This window comes from Saimiri boliviensis, chromosome 15 (assembly GCF_048565385.1).
Source record: "Saimiri boliviensis isolate mSaiBol1 chromosome 15, mSaiBol1.pri, whole genome shotgun sequence".
Taxonomy (NCBI): domain Eukaryota; kingdom Metazoa; phylum Chordata; class Mammalia; order Primates; family Cebidae; genus Saimiri; species Saimiri boliviensis.
Window position 1 is genome coordinate 31,318,151 of NC_133463.1, and position 9,840 is coordinate 31,327,990.

General features: G+C 36.3%; 1 non-coding gene across 1 annotated transcript; it reads right to left on the reverse strand.

The window, feature by feature from the left end:
- Positions 1 to 9,133: 9,133 nt before the first annotated feature.
- LOC120362404 (U6 spliceosomal RNA) lies at positions 9,134 to 9,235 on the reverse strand. Its single transcript, XR_005578317.1, has one exon. It is a non-coding gene; the product is annotated as a U6 spliceosomal RNA (small nuclear RNA).
- Between the last annotated feature and the right edge of the window lie 605 nt (positions 9,236 to 9,840).

Below are 9,840 nucleotides of genomic sequence, written 5' to 3' on the forward strand. Positions count from 1 at the left end.
CCAGAGCATTTTTGTGCAAATTCCTTACCTTTCTGTTTACAAAAGAAAGTGAAGACCTTTCAGGGCTATTTGTCACCATGCCCTAGTAGCCAACAATGCACACTGTCAACTGCTTAAGGTTTCACTTCCTAATTAACTTTCCTAGAAGCTAAGAACTGTCTAAAAACACAAAGCCTTCCCATTAGCCTTCCCTCATTCCACTCCACTCAGTTCTGGATGGATAAAGAGTGTGTTGAACAATGAAGTCCTCCAGTGGGATAGGAACCACCCTGCACACAAAGAGAGTAATCTGAGAAAGCTTTCTGCAGAACAAATTAATTATCTACTTCAGTTAGAACCTTTATAAAGGATTACAACATTAAGACAGTCCTGCCCCAAACCCACGCATGAATGTTGAAGCTATTCTCAAACATATTCATTTCCTTCATTCCCAAAGTGAGGTTCGTTTTCATATAATCACTCACAATATTTTCCAGTCCTTAGCTGAGAGATTCCAGATCACACATGCACACAAAATCCCAATGTGTTAGTAATGGGGAACTTTAAATAGGGTCATTACTAAAAGAAGTAGAATTTTATTTTAAATCCTTGTTTGATAAAATGCACCCCACTAAAGAATTAAATAACTACTTGAGTATCCTACAATTATTGTGCTACTGTTCATTTTAATTGAAGAAAGTCATTTTGGCAAAATTTTGGAGTATGTTTGTAAAAAATATAATACTGCAATCATTTTACTTACTTTGTCATAGACGCAGGGATTGTTTTGTCCATTTTACAGGAAAAGGAAATAAGGAACAGAAAAGTCAAGTCACAAACCTCACATTGCACAGAAATCAAGAGCACTGTCAGAAAGGAAATCAAGAGCACTCCTGACTCAAAATAAGGCATATGTGTTTTAAAGGATATCAGCATACTCTACCCATCTTAGAGAAGAAACTCAGATAGTTTCCTAAGAAGCAAGTTTTTTCTTATTCATTTCATAATATTCCTAAATCTTTGCAATACTTTTTTTAGGGGATGGATTCTTGCTTTGTCATCCAGGCTGGAGCTCAGTGGCACAATCTCAGCTCACAGCAACCTCTGCCTCCTGGGTTCAAGCAATTCTCCTGCCTCAGCCTCCTGAGTAGCTGGGATTATAGGCACCTGCCACCACGTCTGGCTAATTTTTGTATTTTAGTAGAAAGGGGGTTTCTCTATGTAAGTCAAGCTAGTCTCAAACTCCTGACCTCAAATGATCCAACCTCCTTGGCCTCCCAAAGAGCTGGGATTATAGGTGTAAGCCACCACACCCAGCCAATCTTTGCAATACTTTTATAGCAACTAGAAATAGTAAGAGAAGAGTAACCATGATAGATCTGACATTCCTCAATGCGTTATTCTGACTTCTTTCTCGTAAGACCACTGATTTTTACAACTCTGCCTTTTCCCTAGACAATATTCAGTCAACATTATTGAGCAGATAATGTATCTCGGATACATTTCTAAAACCATGATATCCCCCAATCAACTGGGCTGGCTAGACATACCACAATTGATTGCATAATCATCTGTCTTCCACTACTAAAACTCGCTTTGCATAGAAGGTAAAAAATTCAGTTAACTCCACTAGTTTTCCAAATAATCTTATATCTTCCAAAGAGAAAAGTCCAGTGATGAAGAGACCCTGGGTTTGGTAGAAGAAAGCAGCTGAAAGACCAAAGACAATGCATACAATACTCGAGTAGAAAGTGATTGTCACTGGGTCTTATTGCCATGTGTTCATAAGAAAAAGTCCCACTCAAGTCCAGAAGACCTTATCTCCCTCCTATGACTCAAATGTAAAAAATAAATGCCTGTCTTAGTAAAGCTCCTGGGGACCAGTGGCTGGGATTAGCACAAAAAGCCTTTTCTGAGACAGCTCTTCTTTGGCAATTACTTGTCCATTGAGTAGGAAATTGAAGGGCAAAGGTAAGATGAGTTGTTAAGAAAACCCAGAAAGATACCAGTACCATGCTGTTTTGATTACTGTAGCCTCGTAGTATAGTTTGAAGTCTGGTAGTGTGATGCCTCCTGCTTTGTTCTTTTTGCTTAGAATTGACTTGGCTATGCGGGCTCTCTTTTGGTTCCATATGAAGTTTAAGGTGTTTTTTTCCAGTTCTGTGAGAAGGTCATTGGTAGCTTGATGGGAATAGCATTGAATCTGTAAATTACTTTGGGCAGTATGGCCATTTTCACAATGTTGATTCTTCCTAACCATGAACATGGAATGTTTCTCCATCTGTTTGTGTCCTCTCTTATTTCATTGAGCAGTGGCTTGTAGTTCTCCTTGAAGAGGTCCTTTATGTTCCTTTTTAGTTGTATTCCTAGGTATTTTATTTTCTTTGTAGCAATTGTGAATGGCAGTTCATTCTTGATTTGGCTCTCTTTAAGTCTGTTACTGGTGTATAGGAATGCTTGTGATTTTTGCACGTTGATTTTGTATGCTGAGACTTTGCTGAAGTTGTTTATCAGTTTCAGGAGATTTTGGGCTGAGATGATGGGGTCTTCTAGATATACAATCATGTCATCTGCAAATAAAGACAATTTGATTTCCTCCTTTCCCTATTTGAATACCCTTTATTTCTTTTTCCTGCCTGACTGCTCTGGCTAGAACTTCCAGTACTATATTGAATAGGAGTGGTGAGAGAGGGCATCCTTGTCTAGTGCCAGATTTCAAAGGGAATGCTTCCAGTTTTTGCCCATTCAGTATGATATTGGCTTTTGGTTTGTCATATAGCTTTTATTATTTTGAGATACGTTCCGTCAATACCTAGTTTACTGAGGGTTTTTAGCATAAAGGGCTGTTGAATTTTGTCAAAGGCCTTCTCTGCATCAATTGAGATAATCATGTGGTTTTTGTCTTTGGTTCTGTTTATGTGGTGAATTACGTTTATGGACTTGCATATGTTGAAGCAGCCTTGCATCCCTGGGATGAATCCTACTTGATCATGGTAGATAAGCTTTTTGATGTGCTGTTGCAATCGGCTTGCCAGTATTTTATTGAAGATTTTTGCATCTATGTTCATCATGGATATTGGCCTGAAGTTTTCTAACACCGCATGTTCTCACTCACAAGCAGGTGTTGAACAATGAGAACACATGGACACGGGGAGGGAAGCACTATACACTGGGGTCCATTGGGGGGAAATGGGGGAGAGAGGGGGGTGGGGAGGTGGGGGTAGATAGCATGGGGAGAAATGACAGATATAGGTGAGGGGAAGGAAGGCAGCAAATCACACTGCCATGTGTGTACCTATGCAACAATCTTGCATGTTCTTCACATGTACCCCAAAACCTAAAATGCAATTTAAAAAAATAAAATAAAATAAAAAGAAAACCCAGAAAGAACATTCTGATCTTGAAAGCAAATGAACATGGTCTTCTTCATTAAAGGACATTTAGAAAGGCTGGCTGGGTCTAAGTGCTGCCTGGTTGCTGCTCAAACGTTAGCAGCCATTTGCACAGTGAAAAAGTCAATGACACTAATAATTTGTAATTATTGTACAAGCAATCTGAGCACTTGCCAGGTCAGCTTAAGTTGACTGTGACCAGGTTAAAAAGAAAAAAGGACTTTCAAGGACCATCAAGAACAAACTAGCCTGCTCCATATGAGAATCTGAATAATAACTTATCTAAATATTTTCATGCAGAATAGTGGCACTGATTTCTTACTTGAAGCCTTGCCTAGCTAAATATATAAGAAAATGGGAAATCCCACCTGAACCACATTTTATTCCAACTTATACATATTGCCAAGATGTAAAGAGGTAACTATATGTAAAATTGTTGTGTAGAGCCTTGAACTAACCAAGAAGCAAAGGGAAAAGAAGATGAAATAATTCAGAATCAAGTGGCTGATTAAATAATTGCCAAAATAAAGTTTGCTTTCCAACATCAAACTCTTCTTCCCTGATGAAAGTACAGTTTGGACTGTAAGTTTCATTCTCAGATGTTCTTTTCTGAAGATCTTAAGTAGGTGAAGTAAGTAATTAAAAGGAAGAGAAGGTTACATGCTAAATCTGTGTGCAACAAGGGGAGGAAGGCAACCAAAAAGAGATGCCTCTTTTTGGTGACAGTGATATATGAAATAGACCAGGTTGCTGAATGGGAGGAAGAATCAGAATGCAGAAAAGCTGAGGATTGGTGGGCAGGCCACTGGGTCCTCAATGGAGCTGCCAATAAGGAGACCTTGAGAACATTCTGAGGAAGGCAGGAATCCCAAGTGCAAACATAAAGTTGAATTTGAAGCCAATGTGGCACTCTAATCTTGCACAACATGAAGAGATCAGGAACCAGATAATTTTCCCTGAATGATTTGCTGCTGTGTCCACGAGCTTCTGTGAACCCAATTCAGAACCCATAGGTCTTGCTAAGAGAAACAAACTAATAACCGATTATCAGTTTACCTGTAGAAACAATGTTGTCCACTACCAATTGGGAGACAGAAAAGAGGCAGAATCAAAATAGTGACTTCTGAGGTCAAGCAAAAATTTCATGTGTTAGTACACACTGTTAATATAACATATTTTCCCCCCAGAAGTGACATAGATATATGTCAGCTCACATAAATTAATAACCACAACCTCACATCTTACATAAAAAATCACAATAAAGAAAAAGTCAAGGGTATTAGGATATGGAGTTTTGGAATTTTTCAAGACATAAATATTTGCCCTTCACTATAATTTATAACTGCTTTTTATAAAAAAAAAAGTATGTGATGAAATGTAAGTGGTGATTCTGTAATGTTGAAGAGAACCAACTGCAGGTTTTATGCAGGTGAACGATAACACAGAATTGTGTTGCTACAGAGAGAAAGGAAAGGAGAAGGAAAAGTAGACAGAACACGATAATGGCATCAAAGGTCAAAGAAGGAAAAAATGTAAACATATTATTAGTCACTGCTACTTCAGGCATTCTGCTAAAATCACTCTGTAACTAATATATTTGAAAAATCACAAGCTGTAATATCCCCACTGAAAGGTTTAACCATTTTAGTATTTCCTCCTTGTAACACTGATCACCCTTGATTATATTTGCATGCTTAACGTCTCTCTTTCTGAAGAGGTGCTATGCTCTCTGAGGTCAGGTTCCTTGTTGATTTTGCTCATGATTACATTTCTTAACTCTGGCACTTTGACACTATAAGTCCTAAATAAATATTTTAGGGATGGGAAGGGAGGGAGGAAGAGAAGGGAAGGAAAAAAGCTAAAGGACAATAGTCTAACTTGGTCTGGATAGAGTTACTTGTAAATGATCTGAGCAAGCTTCAGCAATTTGTATCCACAGGTTATGGACACATACATAAGAACATAATTTAGACAGTAGGATATAAAATACATTGTAAAACTTTTGAAAAATAAGAATTCATAAGGGATGCCAACTTGCCATGAATAAGATTTATTTATTTATTTTTGACTTATAGATTCAGAGAGTACATGTACAGGTTTGTTTGTTACATGGGTAATTGCATGTCACTAAGGTTTGGTGTACAAATAATCCCTTTGGTGTACAAATAAACTCAGGTAGTGAGCACAGTACCCAATAGCTTTTAAACCTACAACTCCCTCTCACCCTCTCACTTCAAGTGTCTATTGTTTCTATCTTTATGTCCATGTGTGTTCGCTTTAGCTTCCACTAATGAGTAAAAAATATTCAGTATTTGGTTTTCTGTTCCTGCATTATTTGCTTAGGAAAGTGGCTTCCACCTGCATCCGTGTTGCTGCAGAGGACACAATCTCATTCCTTTTAATGGCCTTGTTCTTTTTGCTTAGGATTGCTTTGGCTATTTGGGCTCTTTTTTTATTCCATATGAATTTTACAATAGGTTTTTCTAATTCTGCGAAAAATGTCCTTGGCAGTTTGATAGGAATTGCATTGAATCTGTAAATTGCTTTGGGCAGTGTGGCCATTTTAATAATACTGTTTCTTCCTATTCATGAGCATGGAATGTTTTTCCATCCATGGGTAGGTTGTCTGTTTACTAGGTTGATAGTTTCTTTTGCTGTGCAGAAGCTTCGTAGTTTAACTATGTTCTATTTGTCAATTTTGGGTTCTGTTGCAATTGCTTTTGGGGACACAGCCATAAATTGTATTCCTATCAAACTGCCAAGGACATTTTTTGTAAAATTAGAAAAAACTATTCTAAAATTCATATGGAATCGAAAAGGAGAACAAATAGCCAAAGCAATCCTAAGCAAAACGAACAAAGTCGGGGGCATCACACTACCTAATTTCAAACTATACTACAAGGTTATGGTAACCAAAACAGCATGATACTGGTACAAATATCTTATTTCTTTCTGTTGTGTTTTATAAATGTGCTGTAGATATCTTTCACTTCCTTGGTTAGCCATATTTCTAGGTATTTGATTCTTTTCATGGCTATCATAAATGGGATTGTGTTCTTGATTTGGCTATCAGCTTGTATATTATTGGTGTATACAAATGCTACTGATTTTTGTACATTGATTTTGTATCCTGAAACTTTCCTAAAGTTGTTTAGCAGTTCTAGGAGCTTTTTGGCAGAGTCTTTGGTGTTTTCTAGGTATAGAATCATATTGTCCGGGAAGATAGTTTGACTTACTCTCTTCCTATTTGGATGTCTTTAATTTCTTCTTGCCCACTCGCTCTAGTTAGGACTTCCAGCACTACTTTGAATATGAGTGATGAAAGTGGACATCCTTATCTTGTTTCAGTTCTCAAAGAGAATACTTCCAGCTCTTGCCAATTCAGTACGATGTTGGCTGTGGGTTTGTCATAGATGGTTCTTCTTCTATTTCTTTGATTCCTAGTTTGTTGAGGGTTTTTAACATGAAGAGACATTGAGTTTTATCAAAAGGCTCTTTTGCATCTATTGAGATGATCATGTGGTTTTTGTTTTTAATTCTGTTTATGTGGTGAATCACATTTATTGATTTGTGAATGTTGAACCAACCTTGCATCCCAGAAATAAAGCCTACTTGATCATTGTGGTAACTTTCTGATGTGCTACTGGATTTGGTTAGCTATTATTTCATTGAGGATTTTTGCATTTATGTTTATCATGAATATTGAAGCTTTCTTTTTGTTAAGTCTCTGCAAGGCTTTGGTATCAGAATGATGTTGGCTTCATAGAATGAGTTAGGGAGGCAACCCCTCACCTTTTTGGGGGGGGATAATTTCCATAGAATTGGTACTAGATCTTCGTATGTCTGGTAGAATTTAGCTGTGAATCTGTGTCATCTTGAGGTTTTTTGTTTTTTGTTTTTTGTTTATGGGTAGGGTTTTTTATTGCCAGTTCAACATCAGAACACATTATTGGTCTGTTCAGGATTTCAGTTTCTTCCTGGCTCAATACTGGGAGGTTGTCTGGTTCCAGGAATTTATCCATTTCTTCTATGTTTTCTAGTCTGCATGCATAGAGATGCTCACAATAGTTCCTGAAGGTTTTTATATTCGTGGGGTCAGATGGTAATATCACCTTTCTCATTTCTGATTATGCCTAGTTGGATCTTCTCTCTTTTTTTATTAACCTAGCTATCAGTCTATAAATCTTATTTATTCTTTCAAAAAACAAACTTTTGATGTAAATTTTTACATGGATTTTTACATCGGAATTTTGTTCAGTTCCACTCTTATTTTGGTTATTTCTTTTCTTCTCCTGGCTTTGAGGTTGGTTTGCTCTTGTTTTTCTAGTTTCTCTAGGTGCAACGTTAGGTTGCTAATTTGAGATCTAATTTCTTAATGTAGGCATTTAGCACTATAGATTTTCCTCTTAATACTGCTTTACCTGTGTCCCAGAGATTCTGGTATGTTCCACCCAGTAGCAGAATATACATTCTTCTCATCTGCACACACCACATACTCTACAACTGACGATTGACCACATGTTCTGCCATAAAGCAAGTATCAACAAATTCAAAAAATAAAAATTATACCAACCACATCATTTCATTAGTTTCAAAGAATTTTTTTATTTCTGCTTTGATTTTATTCTTTACCCAAAAGACATTCAGAAGTAGGTTGTTTAATTTCCACGTAATTGTATTGTTTTGAGAGATCTTCTTGGTATTGATTTCTGTCTATTGAGCTATGGCCTGAGACTGTGGTTGGTATAATTTTGATCTTTTTGAATTTGTTGAAACTCTATGGCTGAGCATGTGGTCAATCTTAGATAATGTGCTATATGTAGATAAGAAGAATGTATATTTTGTTGTTGGCTGCAGTGTTTTGTAAATGTTTATCAGGTCCATTTGGTCAACTGCAAGTTTTAAGTTCAGAATGTCGCTGTTAGTTTTCTGCCTCAGTGATTTGTCTAATGTTATCAGTGTCATCTTGAAATTTCCCACTATTATTGTGTGTTTATCTAAGTCTCTTCATAGGTCTCTAGAACTTATTTTATGAATCTGGGTGTTCCTATGTTGGATGAATATATATATATATATATATATATATATATGTATATTTAGGTTATGTATTCTTGTTGAATTGCACACTTTATCATTTTGTAATGTCCTTGTCTTTTTTGAGCATTGTTTGTTTTATCTGATGTAAAAATAGCAATCTCTGCTCTTTTTTGTTTTCTGTTTGCCTATAGATCTTTCTCCATCCATTTACTTTGATCCTATGGGTGTCACTGCATGTGAGGTGGGTCTTTTTTAAGACAGCAGACAGTTGGGTCTTGCTTCATTATCCAACTTGCCACTACATGTCTTTTAAGTGGGGGCATTTAGCCTGTTTACATTCAAGGTCAGTATATCTATGTGAGGATTTGATCCTGTCATTATGTTGTTATCTGGTTGTATGAAGACTTGACTGTATAGTTACTTCGTAGTGTTAGTAGGCTATATAATTGTGTTTCCATGGTAGCAGGTATTGATCTTCGTTTCCATGTTTAGCACTCACTTAAAAACATTCTTTAAGGCAGGTCTAGTAACAAATTTATTTAGCATTATCTTCTCTGAAAATAACTTTTATTTCTTTTTCTTATAAAGCTCAATTTGGTGAGATATGAAATTCTTGGTTGGAATTTCTTTTCTTTAAGGTTGCTGAAAATAGGCCTACAATTTCTTCTGGCTTGTAAGGTTTCTGCTGAAGCATCCACTATTTGCCTGACAATCTTCCCTTTGTAAAAAATAAGGAATGCTTCATGAATTTCTGTGTTACGCTCATGCAGAAGCCATGCTATCTTCTTTGTATTATTCCAATTTTACGATGCATGCTGCAAAAGCAGGCACATAAATAAGATTTAAATTCTGAGTATACTAGGATGAATGAATCAACAGAATGACTTAAATGATGTGAGTCTCAATAAAGATAAGAACTATTTGGGTATTCATTCTCTTATTGTACCTTTTTATGCTTCTGGAGAGTTCTTGTAAAAGAATAAATTGGTATTAATAATACAGCAGCTGTTGGTAAACCATAACTAAAGCATAAAGTCTAGAGAAACATGGTGTTAGGGTAAAATTATTCATTTAAGAGACTTGGGGATATAACCCTAATAAATCCCATAAACTAACTAGGTTATAGTCTCTTAAACAGTGAGATGAAAATAGTAAATCAAATTATTTCTGAAGACATTTTGAATTATGAATATCTTTGTCTTTATACCTAAGTTTCATACTTTAGTGAGAGTATCAAACAAGCAACAACACTAAAGAGTATGTCCTCTTCATACACAGAGATTTTTATGGTACCAATTCTTTGTGGCTGTTAGGCAAAACTGTAGAGTTCAGGATTTAAAACATAAAGTGGCTAAACAAAGGTTTAAGCATGTTGTTTTAGCTCTCAGTTTTACGTAAATGTTCTGACCTGATTATTTTCTCGATATAATTT